Raw genomic sequence first — 22,190 nt, 5'->3', positions numbered from 1 at the left:
ATATGCTGTCTAGGTTGGTCATAGCTTTTCTTCGAAGGAGCAAGCATCTTCATGGCTGCAGTCACCATCTGCAGTGATTTTGGAGCCCAAGAAAATAAAGTATGTCACTGTTTCCATTGTTTCCCCATCTATTTGCCATGAAGTGATGGGACTGATGCCATGATCTTAGTTTTTTGTATGTTGAGTTTTAAGCCAGCTTTTTCACTCTCCTCTTTTGCTTTCATCAAGAAGTTCCTCAGTTCCTCTTCACTTTCTGCCATAAGGGTGGTGGTATCTGCATATCTGAGGTTATTGATATTTCTCCCAGCAATCTTGATTCCAGCTTGTGCTTCATCCAGCTGGGCATTTCGCATGATGTACTCTACATACAAGCTAAATAAGCAGGGTGATGATGTCCAGCCTTGACGTATTCCTTTCCCAATTTTGAAAGAGTCTATTCCATGTCCAGGTGAGTGCAACTGTGTGGTAGTTTGAGCATTCTTTGGTATTGCCTTTCTTTGGGATTGGAATGAAAACTGACCTTTTCCAGTCCTGTGGCCACTGCTGCATTTTCCAAATTTCCTCGGATATTGAGTGCAGCAGTTTAGCTGCACTCGATCTCACACGCTAGCAAAGTAAGGCTCAAAATTCTCCAAGTGAGGCTTCAACAGTATGTGAACCAGGAACTTCCAGATGTTCAAGATGAATTTAGAAAAGGCAGAGGCACCAGATCAAATTGCATATTGAGTGCAGCATCATCTTTTAGGACTTGAAATAACTCAGCTGGAATTCCATCACCTCCAGTAGCTTTGTTTGTAGTGATGCTTCCTAAGACCCACTTGACTTCAGACTCCAGGATGTCTGGCTGTAGGTGAGTGATCACACCATTGTATTGTGGTTATCTGTGTCATGAAGATATTTTTTGTACAGTTCTTCGATGTATTCTTGCCACCTCTTCTTAATATCTTCTGCTTCTGTTAGGTCCATACTGTTTCTGTCCTTTATTGTGCCCATCTTTCCATGAAATGTTCCCTTGGTATCTCTAATTTTCTTGAAGAGATCGCAAGTCTTTCCCATTCTATTGTTTTCCTCTATTTCCTTGCATTGATCACCGAGGAAGGCTTTCTTATCTCACCATGCTATTCTTTGGAACTCTGCATTCAGATGGGTATTTCTTTCCTTTTCTCCTTTGCCTTTAGGTTTTCTTCTCTAATCCATAGTCCAATGTAAAATGTTGGCGGTATTCCCAGTAATTTCTTCCAGTTTTCCTGGTTGAGGATCCAACCCAGAATCACTGTATCTACTTTTCATGTTTTTTTCCTTCCATGTCTTTCATGATATTTTTGAAAAGTGTTGGCTGACTCCTTGTAGAATGTCCTTCAATTTCAGTTTGATGTTGTCTTGCACTTAGATTTAATTTAGGTTTTTTTTTTTTTTTTAATTTTAGAAATACGGGTGGTTTGATTTAAGATTTTTTGACTAGTATGGTGTGGAAGTGACAGGCATTCAGTAGAAACTACTTCAGATAACTGAGTTTTTATCTTTTAACAGGTTAGGATAGTGGTGTAACTTATGACTGGGCAGTGGCAGTGAGCCACAGCTCCCAGTCAGCTTATGTGATCTCAAAGCAACAAATACATTTAACTATTCTGTAGTTATACATTCTATTTCAGTACAGTGTTCAGTACATGAGACATTCAATCACAAATTCGAGTCTGAGTGCAAGCCCATGGACTGCAGCACACCAGGCTCCTCTGTTCCCCACTACTTCCCAGAGTTTGCGCAAATTCATGTCTATTGAGTTGCTTATTCTACCTCTGATCGTCTCATCCTCTGACGCCCCCTCTCCTTTTGCCTTCAGTCTTTCCTAGCCTCAGAGTCTTTTCCAATGAGTAGGCTTTTCTGTATCGGGTGGTCAAAGCATTGGAGCTTCAGCAACAATCCTAGTGACTCTTCATGGTTGATTTCCTTCAGGAGTGATTGGCTTGATCTTTCACATATGAGAGATACCCAGTGCTTTATTACAAAGTGGACTTTGTCTTAGTTGATTTGGCTCAACTGAGGTTAATGTGTTAGGATGTTAAAAACAGCCTCAGGTAGGCTATGATATTCAGCCATGTCTGACTCTGCATCCCCACAGTTTGCCAGGCTCCTCTGTCTATGGGATTTTCCAGGCAAGAATAATGGAGTGGGTTGCCATTCCCTTCTCCAGGAGATCTTCCCTACCTAGAGACTGAACCGGCATCTCCTGCTTCTCCCGCATGGGCAAGAAGATTTATAATGTTCAGTAGGTTGTGAATTAAATATATTTTTGACTTAGGGTATTTTCAGTTTACTATGGGTTTATTGCAACATAACCCCATCCTAAGTCAAGGCACATCTGTATCACAGAAGTGATACTGTGTACTCGATGCATCATACTGAGAGACACAATATCTGTCACAGTTTTAGTGATGTTTACTTTGAGCGCTTGGATTAAGGTGTATTTCTCAAGTTTCTCCGCTGTTAAGTTGTAAGAAGGTGTTTTGAATTTTGTGGTTAAATACCCTGTTCTTCAACTTTTCACTCACTGGTTTTAGCATCTATTGTTATTTTACCTCCATGATTACCTTATATTTATTAGTATTGTACAGTAGGGAAGGAGCTTTCTCTTCTTCACCAAGAACATTTCTTTCCATTTCTTGGTGTGGAGTCGGGCATTCTCAGCAAGTAACTTTGCCTTCTAAATACGGCTATGTGTAAAGAAGCCTTCCCTCTTTTGGTTTCTATATGGGAGAGAAACTAGAGCTAGTTTAAAATGACTAGTGGGTAAGAAAATTAAAATACAAGGCTGCGTGCTGTGGTGTTTGCCGCGCTCCCCCACTAGGAGGCAGTGCCATCGCTGACCCACACCTGCACGCTGGGCGGCCTCTAAGGCCCCGTGCTCCAGGTGAATGAGACGAGGGATGGGAAGGGTCGGGGAGGAGCAGGGGCGGCACAGAGAAGCGGTTTCATTCTCCATTAACGTTGAGGAGCTTCTCCTAGGCCTTAGTTCTTGCATCTGTAAAATCAGCCCTGGGCTCGTTAGAACCTCCCGTGGAACTTGTTAAAAGCAGGCGGTGAGGCGCTGCCCCCAGCCAGAGATTGCGCGGCTTCAGGCGTGGTGGGGCGGGGTCGCGGCTCAGGTGTGTCCGCTCGAGGTGCCCGTGGGGCTAAGTGTGCTCGCGGGCAGTTGCATCCCCGCTGGGCTGGACGCCGCCGGACTAGCGTCTCTCCGGTGTTGTTTGCGTCTGATAATGTCTGTTGGCATATGGCATGAAATATGATAGACTTCTGCCTTTTGTGTCACCTACTCTGCTGCTTCAAGATTTCAAAGAGTCCCAGGAACGTTTTGAAGGTAATTTTCTTTTTTTCCCCTATATTGTCCTTGTGGGCTGTGCTAAGTCGCTCAGTCGTGTCCGACTCTCTGTGACCCCATGGACTGTAGCCCTCCAGGCTCCTCTGTCCATGGGGATTCTCCAGCCAAGAATACTGGTGTGGGTTGCCATGCCCTTCTCCAGGAGATCTTACCCACCCAGAGATCGAACCCATGTCTCCTGCGGCCCCTGAATTGCAGGCTGATTCTTTACCGCGGAGCCTCCAGGGAGCCCATATTGTCCTTAGTTTTGTTAAAGTACAGTTTTCAACAAAGTGAAATGACTGTCACACAGATATAAAATGAACTTGGTAAGTATTTTTTAAAACCCTAATTTTTAAAAAAACCGGTGTTACAGTCAGTTGAAAGGAGAAGTCAGAGACAAATTTGGAGGAAGGGAATGTTGAATTTATAAATGGACACAAGACCGACTTCTTCCACCAGAGGGAAGTCAGCTAAACCTCTAGCCAACAGAATTTATTTACATTTGTCTGTGGAGATCAGCCCTGGGATTTCTTTGGAAGGAATGATGCTAAAGCTGAAACTCCAGTACTTTGGCCACTTCATGCGAAGAGTTGACTCATTGGAAAAGACTCTGATGCTGGGAGGGATTGGGGGCAGGAGGAGAAGGGGACGACAGAGGATGAGATGGCTGGATGGCATCACTGACTCGATGGACGTGAGTCTGAGTGAACTCCGGGAGTTGGTGATGGACAGGGAGGCCTGGTGTGCTGCGATTCATGGGGTCGCATAGAGTCGGACAGGAATGAGCGACTGATTTGATCTGATAGGTAAGAATTATTTGCATTGTCAGGCATCTACAACTTAGAGAGTTGTAAAATAGCTCTAAGACAGAGAAAGATGCAGAGCCTTTCTTTAGAATCTGAATCAAAACCCAGGTTGGGGATGGGAGGGAGGCTGGGGAGGGAGGGGATGTGTATATAATTATAGCCTGATTGGCGTTGTTGTATAGCAACACTTGTAAAAATCAAAAAACAACAAAAAATTTTTTTAAGTTAAAAAAAAGAAAACAGTGGTAAGAGGAGCTCCTCTGGCTGAAGCATGGGAGCTCTGCCAACGTCCTTCCCCCACTTGGCTGACTCACTGCTGTTGAGACAGTGTCTGAGCTCCTAGGTCATTCTGGCCCTCCTGGTTTCTACCATGGGACAACTTGGCCTGAGCTCCATGTCTAACTGAGAATCTGGGTCTCCCTGACAGTGGTCTTTATACTGAAGGTTCTCAGACCTTTTATGGGTTCCCAGGACGCTGTGAAGTAGTCTCTCTGACTGACAGAGGGGAGATAGAGCAACAGTCAGGGTCCTTTACCCGGTCTTTGAACAGAGCAGCTCCACTTCCACCTTTGTGTGTGACGAGGTTGATTTTAATATGCCCCTAAGGAGAAGCTTCCCACTGCCAAAAGTTTCTGAAAAGATAAAAGGAAGAAAGACTCCCACCTGAGGGGGGGCCGGGGGTGGGGGGGGGGGCGGTCATTGTGTTTAACAATTGAAGCACAAGTTTCGCCTCTACCTGAGGGCAAAATTCATGGAGGTATATCCTATCTCCGTGAATATGTGAATTCATATTTTGTGCATTGCCTATGTCATTAAGATTTTCAGTTTTATTAGTATATAATTGCAGTTTTTCTCTCATAAGTAGGAAAACTCCCTGTTACTGTGAATCATTTTAAATGTTACATTTGGTTTCTAAGTTAAATGTGTCAGGTGTTTGATTATTTTATTGATAGTTTCTGAAGTTTTAACTTTCTTTTTACTTGAAGTTGCCGCTTTTCCTCATTAGACGCTGGAGGAAACAAACAGCCGGATTCAATTGTGAGGAATGTGAGTAAAGCTCGTTTTCTCTTTTTCACCTGCAGGGGTCAGCAAACTGTGCCCAGCTGCCCGTTTGTGAATAAGCCGTGAACTAAAAACGATTTTCACATTTCTAAATGCTTTAAAACAGGGATCCCCAACCTCCAGAATCTAATGCCTGATGTTTTGAGGTGGAGCTGATGTCATAATAATAGCGTGAAAAAATTCCACGAAACCGGTCCCTGGTGCCAGAAAGGTTGGGGACCACTGCTTTAAAACCCAGCAGCAGCAAGAGGAGAATCCTGTGGGCTGTGGAAATTCTGTTAAATTGAAGTCAGTCTACATACAGAATTTCATTGGGACGCAGCCACATTCTTTTGTTTACAAACTGTAGACGGCTGTGTTCCTGATTCAGTGGCTGGATTTCATAGTTGCCACAGAGACAGTAACGAGGCACTGTGATCACTTCACACTACAGATTGCAGTTACACATTTATAACGCTTCAGTGTTGTGAGGGCCATACTGGTCACCATGTCGTCAACATTTTATTTTTTTTACAAATTGTTAGTGCACACTTTCATTGAAAAAAAGAGAAAAGTGGGCCTTCAATGTTAAGGTATGAGTGGCTCATTCGGTAGGTGGGCAGGGGAAGTGTTACCAGTGCTGAGTTTGTTTTCTCTGCACATGTTTCTTCCAGATAAATTAGCTTATTTAAAACTGTTAGTCTTTGGGTGAGAGTGGTTGTTTAAAGAGCTGAAAACATTGGGAGCAATATGAATAGTCAATTTAAAAAAAAGTAGATAATTCTGAATGGTTTTTCTTGACTCTTGATAAGTCAAAGAATGTTACCAATACTGCTCAGTTATGCAACAGTCTGTGCCAACTTTGAAGAGTCTGAAGAATTAGTCTGTAGAGTAATCTGCATGGAACAGCTACTGGTGAGAATATTTTTAAAGATGATAAATTACTGATTCAATAGGACCTGAAGTGGGAATTGGCTGAGCTAATGTTATAGCTGATGTTGGTAGAAATATGTGCAAAGCAGAAAGGACCTTATTTGGACAGAATTCAAAGCTTGCAGAAATGGAAAGTGTTTAAAACCTGTGCTGTTCATTGCATTACTTATTAATATATATTCTACAGAAAATAAATCTGTCAATTACTGAACCAGTAACTGTTCACAATGAATTTTACTCATAGACTTAATCATCATCATTTCCATGAATTTTGGTCAAGTGTTATTTAACTGTGGTAAAGTTTTTTTAAACATACAATATTTATTATTTTAACCAGTTTGGAGTACAGTGTACAGTTTGGAGGCATTAAATATGGTTACAGTGTTATGGTAACCACAATTGCTATATTTAAAGCCTTTCATCATTCCCAACAAAAATTCTGTACTCATTAAACAGTAACTCCTTATTCCCCCATATCATATTTTGTTCATCCATTCATTTTATGGTGGGCATTTTGGTTGCTTCTGCTTTTTGGTTCTTGTGAATAATGCCACTATGAACACAGGTGTACAAATCGCAGTTCAAACCCCGGCTTTCAGTTGTTTTGAGTACCTACCAAAAAGTGGAGTTGCTAGATCATACGGTAAATCTATGATTAATTTTTTTGAGGAAATGTTGTACTATTTTCACAGCAACTGCACTGTTCTACATTCCTACTAGCCGTGCACAAGATTTCTAATTTCGCTACATCCTTGCCAAAGCTTCTTACTTTGTGAGTTTATTTTTTGATTTTTTTTTTAAAGTATTTTTATTTTTGGGTGTACTGGGTCTTTGTTGCTATGTGGGCTTTTCTCTAGTTGCAGTAAGTGGGACTGCTCTTTGTTGTGGTGTGTGGCCTTCTCATTGTTTTGGCTTCTGTTGTTGTGGAACACGTGGCTCTAGGTGTGCAGACTTTACTAGTTGTGGCGCGCGGGCTCAGGAGTGATGCTGCATGGGCTCAGGAGTTGCAGCGCCCCAGCTGCAGAGCACAGCCTCAGTAGTTATGGCACATGGGCTTAGTCACTCTGTAGTATGTAGGATCTGCCCAGATCAGGGATGGAACCTGTGTCTTCTGCATTATCAGGCAGATTCTTTACCACTGGGTCACCAAGGATGCCCCTGTTAGGTCTATATATATACACACACACATGTATATATATATACACACACATACACACACACACACATATATATATGTATACACACATAATAGCCATACTCATGAGTGTGAAGTGGTATCTCATTGTAGTTTTGATTTGCATTGCCTTAATGATTAATGATGTTGAGCATCTTTTAGTGTGTTGATTGGCCATTTGTATATCTTCTTTGGAGAAATATCTGTTCAAGTTCTTTGTCCATTTTTAAGCTGGGTTTTATTGTTACTGAGTTGTAGGAGTTCTTTGTATATTCTGGATATTAATTCTTTATTGGATGTGGTTTGCATGTATTTTCTCCCATGCTGTGGGTTGCCTTCTCTGTTGATAGTGTCCTTTGATGCACAAAAGTTTTAAATTTTGATGTAGTTCAATGAGTTATTTTTTCATTGCCTATGTTTTTGGTGTCATATCTAAGAATCCTTTACCAAATCCTCATGAAGAATTACCCCTATGTTTTCTTTCAAGAATTTTATGGTTTTAGCTCTTATATTTAATTCTTTGATACATTTTGTGATAATTTTGGGGTGTGATTATAGTTTCTTTTAACCTCTAAACTTTATTTTGTGTTGGGGTGTAGCCAATTAACAATGTTGTGGTAGTTTCAGGTGAACAGTGAAAGGACTCCTCCATTCATATACATGTATCCATCTGTGTTAATTTTTGTATATGCAGTGAGGTAGGGTGTCCAGCTTCATTTTCATTGCATGTGGAAGGCGAGTTGTCCCCAGCATCATCTGTTAAAGAGACTGTTCCTTTCCCCTTGATTGAACTTGAGACTCTTATCAAAAATCAGTTAGCCATGAATGTATGGGTTTGTTTCTGAACTCTCAGTTCTGTTCCACTGGTCTGTAAGTCTGTCCTTCCGTCAGTCCACAGTGTTTTGATTACTGTAGCTTTGAGTGAGCTGTGAAGTAGAAGTCCTCCCACTTTGTTCTTTCCAAGATTTTTTGTTTGTTTGTTTCCCTGGGCTGTGTAAGTTTGCTAGAGCTGCCATAGCAAAACACCACAGACTGGATGATTTTCTTACCATTCTGGAGGCTGGAAGCCCCACATCAAGATGTGAGCAGCTTTGATTTCTCCCGACTTTGATTTCTCTCTTCTTGCCTTGTAGCTGGCAGTCTTTTTGCTGTGGCCTCAAGTGGTCTTCTCTTTGCATGCACAGCCCTGGTCTTACTGTGGGTCCAAATTTCCTGATCGTATAAGGACACCAGGAGGAGTGGATGAGGGCCTCATTGTGACATAGTTACCTCTTTAAAGGCTCTGTCTATAGATGTAGTCACATTCTGAGCTATTGAGGGTTAAGACTCCTGCATGTGAATTTTGGGGAATACACTTCAGCCTCTTACATGGACTCCATGCATTTGAGGATCAGCTTTTCTGTTTTTGCAAAAGAAGCCCCCTGGAATTTTAATAAGAGTTGCTCTGAATTTTGTAGATGGCTTTGGGTAGTATTGACATCTTGACAATATTAAGTGTTCTAATCCATGAGCATGTGATGTCTTTCCACTTATTTACATCTCCTTTAATTTCTTAGAGGAATACTTTGTAATTTTCAGGGAACAGTTTCTTGTACTCCTTGCTTAAATTTATTCCCAGGCATTTTATTCTTTCAGATTGTGCTATTGTGGTAAGTGCATGTGTGCTAAGTCATTTCAGTCATGTCCAACTCTTTGTGACCCTATGGACCATAGCCTGCCAGACTCCTCTATCCGTGGGATTCTCTAGGCAAGAATTCTGGAGTGGGTTGCCATTTCTTAGTTGAGGGGATCTTCCCTACCCAGGAATGGAACCGGTCTCCCACCTTGGCAGGCAGGTTCTTTGCCACTAGCACCACCTGGGAAGCCCATTGTGATGTAATAAATTTATATTAAAAAAAAGATAGATATTTGGTCTTTCTCTCCAGTTCCTGGCACAAAATCTTCTAAAACCCTTGGGATTTCCTGAGTATTAAAGATGGAAGCCCATGATTTATTATTTATGAAGAGAAGAAAAGTAAAAATATTAATCCCTCAGTTGTGTCCGACTCTTTGCACCCCATGGACTGTGTAGCCCACTAGGCAAGAATTCTCCAGGCAAGAATGCTGGAGTGGGTAGTCATTCTCTTCTCCTGGAGATCTTCCTGACCCAGGGATCACACCTAGGTCTCCTACATTGCATTGCATTTGGGCAGATGCTTTGCTGTCTTAGCCACCAGGGACCCCCTTTTTTTTTTTCTTTCTTTTTTCAGGGACCCTTTTTTGTTAATTCATAATAAGCCCTTTTCAACCATACCTAAGTTTATGCTAATCAAGTGAATATTGATTGGGTATAGCTTCCAGATGGGGGCTGGTTGCTAGAGGAACCAACCAGGAGATTAGAGGATTGGAACTTTAAGCCCCACCCCTGATTTCTGTGGAGGGGAGTTGTTTAGTCATTCAGTTATGTCCAACTATTTGTGACCCCATGAATTGCAGCACACCAGGTTTCTCTGTACTTCACTGTCTCCTGGAGTTTGCTCAAACTTGTGTCCATTGAGTCAGTGATGCCATCCAACTGTCTCATCCTCTGCCACTCCCTTCTCCTTTTGCCCTCAATCTTTCCCAGAAAAATAGTGCAAGTAGCAATCTTTATCATGGCAAGGGGAAAAGTTTTATAATTTGGGTATCCACTTTAACAATGAACATTATAAGACTTTCCAGACTATCATAAACCCTTTCTAAACAATATTTTGATGGTGATATAATAGTTCATCAATAAACGTAGAGTAATTTATGTAACACAATCATTGATATTTTCACTGTTTTCAGTTTTTGGCCAATGATGCTGCAACATGCATTTGTATCTATAAAGTTCTGGGAGAGGCTGTTTCCTTAAAGAGATCTAGAATTGGAATTGTTGCATCAGAGGATGAAAGGTTGTAACTGCTCTTTAAAAGGTGGCATCTCAGAGAATCCACTGAGGCAGAGAAACCATCATCCAGGTGTGCTGAGCTCCTTGCTTCTTCACACCCTCACCTCTCTCATTTTCCACTGCCCAAGTTTCTTTTGTAATTAATTCAGTAGAAAATGAGTTTATATGGCATTTCCTCTATAACTCACGAGGGAGATTATTTCTCCATATAACTATTCAGTTCAGTCGCTAAGTCATGTCCGACTCTTTGCAACCCCATGGACTTGGGCACGCCAGGCTTCCCTGTTCTTCACCATCTCCCGGAGTTTGCCCAAACTCATGTCTATTGAGTCGGTGATGCTATCCAGCCATCTCATCCTCTTCATCCTCTTCTGCCTTGAATCTTTCCCAGCATCAGGGTCTTTTCCAATGAGTCAGCTCCTTGCATCAGGTGGCCAAAGTATTGGAGCTTCAGTTTCAGCAGCAATCCTTCCAATGAATATTCAGGGTTGATTTCCTTTAGGATTGATAGGTTTGATCTCCTTGCAGTCCAGAGGACTCTCAAGAGTCTTCTCCAGAACCACAGTTTGAAAGCATAAATTCTTGTCAGTTCTTCAGTGCTCAGCCTTCTTTATGGTCCAGCTTTCACATCCATTCATGCAGAGTGCTGAGAGGCTAGAAATTGAGTTAATCACCAGTAGCCAATGATTTAATCCATCACATCTATATAATTGAGCCTCCATAAAAACTGTTAAGTGATAGGGGTTAGTGAATGAGTGCTGGGAGGGTACATTCCATACTCCTTGGAGACCAAAGATCCTGTGCTCAGGCTCCTTCCAGAACCCACCATGTGTAACTCCTCAGTGGGCTGTTCACCTGTGTCCTCTATAATAAACCCGTAATAATAATGTTTTCCCCTGAGTTCTGTGAGCTGTTACAGCAAATTACTGAACCTCAGATGGGGTCAAGGGAGCCCCCAATTTGTAACCAAGTCAGACAGAAGTGTGGATAACCTGGGGGCTCATGGCTGAAGTAGGTGGATTGAGATTTTAAACCAGGGGGGGATTTTGTGCTAACTCTGGGTAGTGAGTGTCAGAACTGAATGAAATTGTAGGACATCAGATGTTGTCGACAGAGAATCTGAGAATTGCTTGGTGTGGAAAACCCACACACAGATATTACTGTAAATAGAATTGATTTCTCAGTTTTCTTTTCTAGCCATTACTGGTATATAGGAACAATTGATTTTTTTCAATTTTGAGAATTTGTTGATTAGCTTCAATAACTTTATGGTACATTCCTTGGGATTTTCTGTGTGTAGGATCATGTCACCTGCAAATACACATAGCTTTACTTCATTTCCAATATGGATGCCTTTTATTTCTTGTCTAATTGCTGTGCTAGAATTTCTAGGACAGTGTTAAATAGCAGTGGTAAAAGCAGGCATTCTTGTCTCATTCATGAAGTTACAAGTAAAGTTTGCAATCTTTTCTTTGTGGAGCATAATGTTAGCTGTGTTTTTTTCGTAAATGCCCTCTATCATGTTGAGGAATCGTCCCTCTACTCATAGCTTCTGAGCATTTTTATCATGAAAGAGTGTTGGCTTTTGTAAATGCCTTTTCTGTATTAACTAAGATGACAGTATTTTTTCTCTTCCTTCTACTACTGTGATATATTACATTCATTTTTTTCTTATGTTGAATCCTTGCATTTCTATTATAAATTACACTTTATCATGGTATATAATCCTTTTAACACACTCAGTTTGATTTGCTAGTATTTTGTTGAGGATCTTTGCATTGCTTTTCATAAGCAGTAGTGATTTCTAATTTTCTTTTTTGTGGTTATCTTGATATCACTTTGGTATCAGGGAAATGCTGATCCCATAGAATGTGATAGAAACTGTTCTCTCCTACTTTATTTCTTTGAAGAGTTTGAGAACTGGTGTCAGTTTTTCTTTAAACTTTTGATAGAATTCACCAGTGAATCCATGTGGCCCTAGACTTTTCTTTGTTCAGAAGTTACTGATTACTGAATCAATGTTTTTACTTGTTATAGGTCTAGTGAGATTTTCTACTTCTTCAGTCAATTTAGGTAGTTTGTGTATTTCGAGGAATTTGTCAGTTTCATCCAGATTACCCAATTTTAGAGCCCAAAGGATTCCAGTTCTTTCTTTTGTTAAACCTTGGCTGTTAAGAGCTAGGGTGTGAGAAAGTGTCCATGTATGGAGAGGTAAATATAAATGTATAAAAATAAATTTGTGTTTATAAAAGTGCAATTTGATTTAGGACTTAACAAATTCAGCTAGCAAAGCAAGTTACAGGTTAAGACTATTTTCCTTCTTAAAAGAAAATGAATATTTTTAATTAAAAATTTTTTTTAAATTATTTGAACAGGCAGCATGTACGTGGTTCACAGTTCAAAAGTTACAAATGAGTTTACAGTGAGCAGTTTCCATCCAGCTCATTTCCTTCACCCTGCTGGCTCCCCCTTTGCACATGGAGCCCTGTTGTCAGCTTCTAATATGTCCTAGATATGTTAAACATACATGTGGCAGGTTTTAAAGTGTTGTTCAGTCGCTAAGTCATGACTTTTTGTGACCCCATGGACTGCAGCACACCAGGCTTCTCTGTCCCTCACCATCTCCTGGAGTTTGCCCAAGTTCATGTCCGTTGGATCAGTGATGCCATCCAACCATCTCATGCTCTGTCTCCCTCCTCTTCTGCCTTCAGCCTTTCCCAGCATCAGGGTCTTTTCCAGCGAGTCAGCTCTTCACATCAGGTGGCCAAAGTATTGGAGCTTCAGTACCAGTCCTTCCAATGAGGTTTGATTTCCTTTAAGACTGTCTGGTTTTATCTCCTTGCTTTCCAAGGGACTCTCAAGAGTTTTCTCCAGAACCACAGTTTGAAACCATAAATTCTTTAGTCAGTTCTTCATTGCTCAGCCTTCTTTATGGTCCAGCTCTCACATCCATACTTGACTACTGGAAAGACCACAGCCTTGACTAGACGGACTTTTGTTGGCAAAGTGATGTCTTTGCTTTCTATACACTGTCTAGGTTTGTCATAGCTTGCTTGCCAAGAAGCAGTCGTCTTCTGGTTTCATGGCTGCAGTCACCATCTGCAGTGATTTTAGAGCCCAAGAAGAGAAAATCTGATACTGCTTCCACCTTTCTCCCTTCTATTTGCTATGAAGTGATAGTACCAGATGCCATGATCTTAGTTTTTTGAATATTGAATTTTAAGCCAGCTTTTTCACCTCCTCTTTGACCCTCATCAAGATGCTCTTTAGTTCCTCTTTGCTCTCTGCCATTAGCGTGGTATCATCTGCATACCTGAGTTGGTTGATATTTCTCCCGGAAATCTTGATTCCAGCTTGCAAATTCATCCAGCCTGACATTTTACATGATGTGCTTTACATATATGTTAAATAAACATGGTGACAGTAACCAGGCTTGTTCTACTCCTTTCTCAGTTTTGAACCAGTCAGTTGTTCTGAATAAGGTTCTAATTGTTGCCTTTTGACCTGAATACAGGTTGATCAGGAGCCAGGTAAGATGGTGTGGTATTCCCATCTCTTAAAGGGTTTTCCATGGTTTGTTGTGATCCACACAGTCAAAGACTTTGGCGTAGTCAATGAAACACAGAGGTAGATGTTTTTCTGGAACTCCCTTGCTTTCTCTTGGACCCAGCAAATGTTGGCAATTTGATCTCTGGTTGCTTTGCCTTGCTAAAGTGAAAGAAAGTGAAGTTGCTCACAATGAAGATTGACCTTTTCCAGTCCTGTGGCCACTGCTGGGTTTTCCAAATTTGCTGACATATTGAGTGTAGCACTTTAATAGCATCATCTTTTAGGATTTGAAATAGCTCTGCTGGAATTCCATCCCCTCCACCAATTTTACTGGCAGCAGTGCTTCCTAAGGCCCACTTGCCTTCACACTCCAGGATGTCTGGCTCTGAGTGAGGGACTGCACCATTGGGGCTGTCCAGGTCATTAAGAGCTTTTTTGTACAGTTCTTCTGTGTATTCTTGCCATCTTTTCTTGATCTCGTCTGCTCCTATTAGGTCTTTATTGTGCCCATCTTTGGGTGAAATGTGCCTTTGATATTTCCAGTGGTCTTGAAGAGCTCTCTAGTCCTTCCTCTTCTGTTGTTTTCCTCTATTTCTCTGCACTGTTCGTTGAAGAAGGACTTCTTGTCCCTCCTTGCTGTTCTCTGGAACTCTGCATTTAGTTGAGTGTACCTTTCCCTTTCATCATTGCTTTTTGCTTCTCTGCTTTCCTCAGCTGTTTGTAACGCCTCCTCAGATCAATGACTTTGCCTTCTTGCATTTCTTTTTCTTTGGGATGGGTTTGTTCACTATCGCCTATACAATATTATGAACCTCTGTCCATAGTTCTTCAGGCACTCTATCTACTAGATCTAATCCCTTGACTCTATTCATCAGCTCCACTGTGTATTCATAGGGGATTTGATTTAAGTCGGACCTGACTGGCCTAGTGGTTTTCCCCACTTTCTTTAGTTTAAGCCTGAATTTTGCTATAAGGAGCTTATGATCTCAGCCACAGTCAGCTCCCAGTTTTGTTTTTGCTAACTATATAGAGCTTCTCCATCTTTGGCTACAAAGAATATAATCAATCTGATTTCAGTATTGACCATTTGATGATATCCATGTGAAGAGTCATCTCTTGTGTTGTTGAAAGAGGGTGTTTGCTATGACCAGTGCGTTCTCCTGGCAGAATTCAGTTAGCCTTTGCCCTGCTTCAGTTTGTACTCCAAGGCCAAACTTGCCTGTTACTCCAGGTATCTCTTGACTTCCTACCTTTGCATTTCAATCCCCTGTGATGAATACGACATCTTTTTTGGGTGTTAGTTCTAGGAGGTCTTGTAGGTCTTCATAGAATCATTCAACTTCAGCTTCTTCAGCATCAGTGGTTGGGGCATAGACTTGGATTATTGTGGTGTTGAATGGTTTGCCTTGAAAATGAACCGAGATCATTGTCGTTTTTGAGATTGCATGCAAGGACTGCATGTCAAACTCTTGCTGACTATGAGGGCTGCTCCATTTCTTCTAAGGGATTCTTGCCCACAGTAGTAGATATAATGGTCATCTGAATTAAATTCGCCCATTCTGATCCATTTTAGTTCACTGATTCCTGAAATGTCAGTGTTCACTCTTGCCATCTCCTGCTTGACCACTTCCAATTTACCTTGATCCATGGACCTAACATTCCAGATTCCTGTGCAATACTGTTCTTTATGGCATCAGATTTTACTTTCATCACTAGACACATCCTCAATTGGGCATCATTTCTGCTTTCACCCAGCCTCTTCTTTCTTTCTCCACTCTTCCCCAGTAGCATACTGGACACCTTCCAGCCTGGGAGGCTTATCTTTTGGTGTCATATCTTTTTACCTTTTTATACAGTTCATGGAGCGCTCACAGCAAGTATACCGAGGTTTTTGCTCCATTCCCTCCTCCAGTGGATCACATTTTGTCAGAACTCTCCAGTGTGATGTCTTGGGTGGTCCTGCACAGCATGGCTCATGGGTTCATTGAGTTATGCAAGGCCCTTTACCACGACAAGGCAGTGATCCATGACGTGTGTCCACGCATTATTAAGACTCCCTCCCTTCAAGAGGTGTAGGTTTCATCCCTCTCCTTGGTTATGGGCTGGACTTAGTGACTCACTTAACAGAACATGCCAGAAGTGGCAGTCTGTAACATCCAAGACTAGGTCATCCGAATACTTTGTGACTTCCTTGGATTAACTGCTCTGTGCGAAGCCAGCTGCCTTGTTGGAAAGGCACTTTGGCAGCCTTTTGAGAGGTCCACCTGGTGAGGGACTGAACGCACAACCACAATGGGAGAAAGTCACCTTGGATGTGGGCCAAACCTCCAGCCCCAGTGACTGCACCCCAGATAACATCTTATTTTTTAATAGAGACATAATTCACATATTATAAGGTTTGCCCTTTTGAAGTATAAACATAGTGGTTTTTAGTATAGTCCCAAGATTGTGCAACCGTCACCGCTATCTAATTTCAGAACATGCACATCATCCCCAAAGGAAGCCTCGTACCAATCCCCTCCCCATTTGTCTACCCCCAGCTCTTACCTAAAAATACATAAATAAGTAAAACAGTACTCATTGGTTTTGGGCTGCTGGGTCTTCATTGCTGTGCTCGGGCTTTTTCTAGCTGTGGCAAGCAGGGCTGTTCTTCATTGCAGAGCACAGGCTCTGGGCTCACAAGCTTTAGTAGTGGCAGCACATGGGCTTGGAGCTTGCGGCTCACGGGCTCGAGGGTGCGTGGGCTTCGGTAGTCGTGGCACACACGGGCTCAGCAGCTGCAGCTCATGGCCCCTGGAGCACACAGGCTTCAGTAGTTGCGGTGCGTGGGCTTCGTTGCTCCGAGGCATGTGAAGTCTTCTCCGACCAGGGATGGAACCATGTCCCCTACGCTGGCAGGTGGATTCTTAACCACTGAGCCAGCAGGGATGTCTCCACTAACCTGCTTTTAATTTCTATGGATTTGCCTGGAAATTTCATATAAACAGAATTGTATAATATTATGGTCTTTTGTACCTGGCTTCCCTCACTTAGCATCATGTTTTCAGCATTCAACCATGTTTCAGTATATCAGTATTTCACTCCTTTAAATGGCCTGATAATATTCCAATGTATGGATGATACCACATTTTGTTTATATATTTATCAGTCTATGAACATTTTGGTTGTTTCAGCTTTTTAGTTATTGTGAATAGTGCTGCTATGAACATGTAAAATTTTTGTATGAATCTAAGTTTTCATTTCACTTGGGTGTGTATCTAGGAGTGTACTTGTTGATGTCCCACGGTAACTTGATGTTTGACTCTTTTGAAAAGTTGCCAAACTGTTTTCCAAAGTAACTGCACCATTTTACATTCCAGCAAGCAATGTATGGGGTTTCCAGTTCTTCCACATTTTCAGCAAAACTTATTACCTGTCCTTTTTTGGTGATGTCATACTAGAGTGTGTGAAATGGTGTCTTATTGTACTTTTGTTGTGCATTTCCCTGATGGTTAAGGATGTTGAGCATCTGTTCATGTGCTTATTGACCATATGTGTATATTCTTTGAAGAAATGTCTATTCAAATCCTTTGCTCATTTAAGAACTGGATTATTTATCTTTTTATTGTTGAGTTATAAGAATTCTTTATATATTCTGTTTACTGGGACCTTATCAGATATATGATTTGCAAATACTTTCTCTCATTCTATGCGTTGTTTTTTTTCACATTCCTAATAGTGTCCTTTGAAGCACAGAATTCTAGGTTTTGTTGAAATCTGATTTATCTGTTTTTTCCTTTGGTTGCTTGTGCTTTAAAAAATCATTGCCTAACCCAAGGTCACTGTGATTCATGCCTGTGTTTTCATCTAAATACTATACAGTCCATGGAATTCTCCAGGGAAAAATACTGGAGTGGGTAGCTGTTCCCTTCTCCAGGGGATCTTTCCAATCCAGGAATTGCACCCAGGTCTCCTACATTGCAGGCAGATTCTTTGCTGAGCCACCAGGGAAGCCCAGGAAATAAGAACCACCAGGGAAACTTCTTCATCTAAAAGTTTTGTAGTTTTAGCTCTCATGTTTAGGCCCTTGATCTGCTTTGTGTTAATTTTTTTATGTGGTGTGATGTACGGGTCCAACTTTATTCTTTTGCATGGAGATATCCAGCTATCTCAGCCCCATTTGTTGAAAAGACTGTTCTTTTCCCCATTGGAAGATCTTGGCACGCTTGTAGGAAATCAGCTAATCATAAATGTAAGGGTTTATTTCTGGACTCTCAATTCTACCCCATTAACCTGTACACCTGTCCTTATGCAGATATTACACAGTCTTCATTACTGAAGCTTTATAGACGGTTTTGGGCTTCCCAGGTGGTGCTAGTGATGAAGAACCTTCCTGCTGATGCAGGAGACATAAGAGATGCAGATTCAGTCTCTGGATCAGGAAGATCCCCTGGAAGAGGGTATGGCAACCCACTCTAGTACTCTTGCTTGGAGAGTCCCCATGGACAGAAGCCTGGTGGGCTTACAGTCCATAGGATCACAAAGAGTCAGACACAACTGAAGCAACTTAGCACATATAGAAAGTTTTAAAGTGATGAAATGTGCATCTTCCAACTTTGTTCTCTTTCAAGATTGTTTTGGCTATCCAGGTCTTAGGTATTTCCATATGAATTTTTAGGATCAGCTTGACAAAAAAAAAGGCAATTGGGCCTTTAAAAGGGGTGGTGTTGAATCCATAGATCAATCTGTGGATTGTATTAGCTTCCTAGGGCTGCCATAGTAAAGGACTACAAACTGGGTGTCTTAAAACAACAGGGATCAGCTTTCTCTTAGTTCTGAAGATTAGAAGTCTGAAATCAAGGTATCTTCAGGGCCATGCCTCCTCAATCCTATAGGCAGATCCATCCTTGTCTCTTCCTAGCTTATGGTGGTTTCCCAGCAACCTTTGGTGTTCATTGGCGTGTAGGTGCATCACACGTGGCACCTTTTTATAAGGACACCAGTCATATTGATTTAGGGGCCCACCCTATCCCAGTGTGACCTCGTCTTAACTAATTACATCTACAAGTGACCCTATTACAAATAAAGTCACTTCTGAGGCATGGGGTTGAGATTTGAACATGTGGCTATTGGAAGGGTATATTTAATATACCAGGAGGAGCAGGGGGGCGACAGAGGATGAGATGTTTGGATGGCATCACTGACTCAGTGGACATGCATTTGAGCAAACTCCAGGGAAGAGTGAAGGACAGGGAAGCCTGGCATGCTGCAGTCCACGGGGTCGTAAAGAGTTGGACACAACTTAGTGACTGAACAACCACAACAGTATATATCATTGATTCTTTATTCAGTATTTATTATTGATTCAAACAGTATATATAGTTGATCTTTTTCCATTATAGATTATTAGATATTACCTATATTTCCTTAATTTCATTCTTAGTCATTCATAGTGTGTAGAAGTAGATGATTTTTTATTGAAATATAATTGCTTTACAATGTTGTGTTAGTTTGTGCTGTACATGCAGTGAAGTGATAGGCTTGATTTTTATATATTGAAATTGTATCCTGCAACCTTGCTGCTTTTGGAAGGAGGACATTTCCCCCTACCCCTTTTGAGTTCTTTTGGCTGGTGTAATAATCGAATAGACACAAAACAGATTAATGGGAGGGAAAGGAACTATTTTGTACACATGGAGGTCTCATACAAATGAGACTCCCAAAGTGACCAAAGCAGGATATTTTATATATCAATTTTGAACAAAGAAACAATTATTTGTGAAAATTTAATGAAGGGGCTTGTGCTTAAAGTTGTAAAACTTGTTTATACAGCTTTCTTAGCCTTGAATTCCCTAACTCTGGTGATAAGGATGCTTTCTGTTCTCCTGGTATAGGGAGGAGATTGTCTTCCCTCTTTAAGGGGGAAACAGGGAGGTCAGAGTATTTTTTATATCATTTTGTCCTCTATTTCTCAAAGAACTTCAACTCAAGATCATCAGTATGCCATGGTGGCATATCTTGGAGTGGCCTGCTCTGATCACAAGTGAAAATGAAAGTGAACATTGCTCAGTCGTGTCTGACACTTTGTGACCCCATGGACTATACAGTCCATGGAATTCTCCAGGCCAGAATACTGGAGTGGGTAGCCGTTCCCTTCTCCAGGGGATCGTCCCAAGCCAGGGATCAAACCCAAGTCTCCTGCAATGCAGGCAGATTCTTTACCATCTGAGCCACCAGGGAAACCCCTCTGATCCCCAACATTAGGTCTAATGGGTTTGTGTGTGTGTGTATTCCTTGGGGTTTTCTATATATAAGATCATATTGTCTGCAAATAGACATAATTTTAATTTTTCCTTTCTGATCTGGAGACTTTTCTTTCTTTTTACCCCCCAGTTTTCCTGGTACTTTGCCTCAGTACAATGTTGAGTAGTATTGAGAGCAGGTATCTTTGTTTCATTCCTGATCTTGGGCAGAAAGTTTCCAGTCTTGCACCACTAAGCAAGAAGTCAGCTGTGGGTTTTTCTATGTCTAGTTTATTGGTATTTTTTTTATCATGAAAGAGTGTTGAATTTTATCAAATGCTTCTTGAGATAATCATGTAGTTTTATTCTTTGAGTAAAATGTGTTACAGTGACTTTCCAACATTGGACCAATCTTGCATTCCTGAGATAAATCTCACGTTTTTATGTGTAGCTGCATTCAGTTTGCTAGCGTTTTGTAGAGGATTTTTGCATCTGTATTTATAAATGACACTGATTGATAGTTTTCTTGATATATATTTGTCTAGTTTTGGTGCCAGAAGGGTAATACTGACCTCACAAAATGATCTGGGAAGTGTTCCTTCCTCTTCTGTTTCTAGGAGGAATTTGAACGGAATTGGTGTTAATCCTTTTTTAGATGTTGGTAGAATACAGTGGTGAAGCCATCTGGTCTTGAGGTTTTCTTTGTGGGAAATTTTTTGATCACTACTTCTACCTCTGCTTATTATAGATCTATTCAGCTTTTCAATTTCTTACTGAGTCAGTTTCATTATTTTGTGTCTTTCTAGGAATTTGTACATTTCACCTAGTTATCTCAAGTGTTGTTATATAGTTATTCATAGTATTCTTTTATAATCCTTTTTATTTCTGTAAGGCTGGTAGTGTTGTGACCCCATCTTTCATTCATGATTTTCTCTCTTTTATTTTCTATCTAGCCCAAAGCTTTTCAATTTGTTCATCTTTCAAAGTATCAACTTCTGGTCTTGTTGATATTTCTCTATTGTTTTCCTGTCTTTGTTGCAATTACTTCTGCTATAATCTTTATTATTCTTTCCTAAGGTTTGCTTTGATTTAGTTTGCATTTCTTTTACTAACTTATTAAGGTAGAAGGCTGTTGATTTGAGTTGTCATCTTTTTAATGTATAATTTACAGCTGTAAATTTTTCTGCAAGCACTGCTTTCGCTACATTCCGTAAATTTTAGCCCCTTATATTTTCATTTTCATTCATCTCAAAGTATTTTCTAATTTCTCTTGTTATTCATTGATCTTTTAGTGATTAAGGATTATGTTGTTCAACTTCCACGTATTTGTGAATATTCAAATTTTCCTGTTATTTATTTCTAGTTTTATTCCATTTTGAGTAAAGAATATACTTTGTATGAGTTCAGTCCTTTTAAACTTATCGAGCCTTGTATCATGGCCTGTCATATTCTCCAGGCAAGAATACTGCAGTGGGTTGCCACCCCTCCTCCAGGGGATCTTCCTGACCCAGGGACTGATCCTGTGTCTCGTGTCTCCTGCATTGGCAGGCGGGTTCTTTGCCACTATTGCCATCTTTGAAGCCTAGTTGCTTTATAGTGTTGTTCAAATCTATCTCCTTGTTGATCCTCTGTCTACCCATCATTGAAAGTGGGGTATTGAGGACTCCTCCGATGATTAGGAGTCGGACACGACTGAGCGACTTCACTTTCACTTTTCACTTTCATGCATTGCAGAAGGAAATGGCAACCCACTCCAGTGTTCTTGCCTGGAGAATCCCAGGGACGGGGGAGCCTGGTGGGCTGCCGTCTATGGGGTCGCACAGAGTCGGACACGACTGAAGCGACTTAGCAGCAGCAGCAGCCGATGATTATTGTTAAATGGTCTAATTCTCCGTTCAGTTCTTTCGGTCTTTGCTTCATGCATTTTAGTGCTCTCTTATTAGGTATATGTTTATAATTGTTAAATCTTCTTGATAGAGTGCTTCTTTTAGCATGATAAAATGTCCTTCTCTGTCCCTGTTAACAATTGTTTGTTGTTTTAAAGTGTATTTTGTCTGATATCAGTATAGCCACTGCAGTTCTCTTTCAGTTGCTGAGGGATAGATCATTTGTATCCTTTTAGTTTCAACATGTTTTGTCTCTGAATCTAAGGTGTGTCTCTTGTATTGATTGGATAGCATGTAGTTTGATTGTTATA

At 41.0% G+C, this 22,190-nt stretch overlaps 1 long non-coding RNA gene across 2 annotated transcripts in view; it reads left to right on the top strand.

Moving 5' to 3' along the window:
- The first annotated feature begins 4,010 nt into the window (after positions 1 to 4,010).
- Positions 4,011 to 22,190, top strand: part of LOC109575442 (uncharacterized) — a 48,453-nt gene continuing 30,273 nt past the window's right edge. For both annotated transcript variants that reach the window (XR_002183228.2, XR_011562578.1), the window contains exons 1-2: positions 4,011 to 4,164; positions 5,151 to 5,798. This is a non-coding gene — a long non-coding RNA (uncharacterized lncRNA). The remainder of the gene's footprint in view (positions 4,165 to 5,150; positions 5,799 to 22,190) is intronic.

Source organism: Bos indicus, chromosome 21 (genome assembly GCF_029378745.1).
Source record: "Bos indicus isolate NIAB-ARS_2022 breed Sahiwal x Tharparkar chromosome 21, NIAB-ARS_B.indTharparkar_mat_pri_1.0, whole genome shotgun sequence".
Classification (NCBI taxonomy): Eukaryota; Metazoa; Chordata; class Mammalia; order Artiodactyla; family Bovidae; genus Bos; species Bos indicus.
The sequence above is the reverse complement of the archived record's forward strand: the minus strand, read 5'-3'. Positions and strand labels throughout refer to the sequence as shown.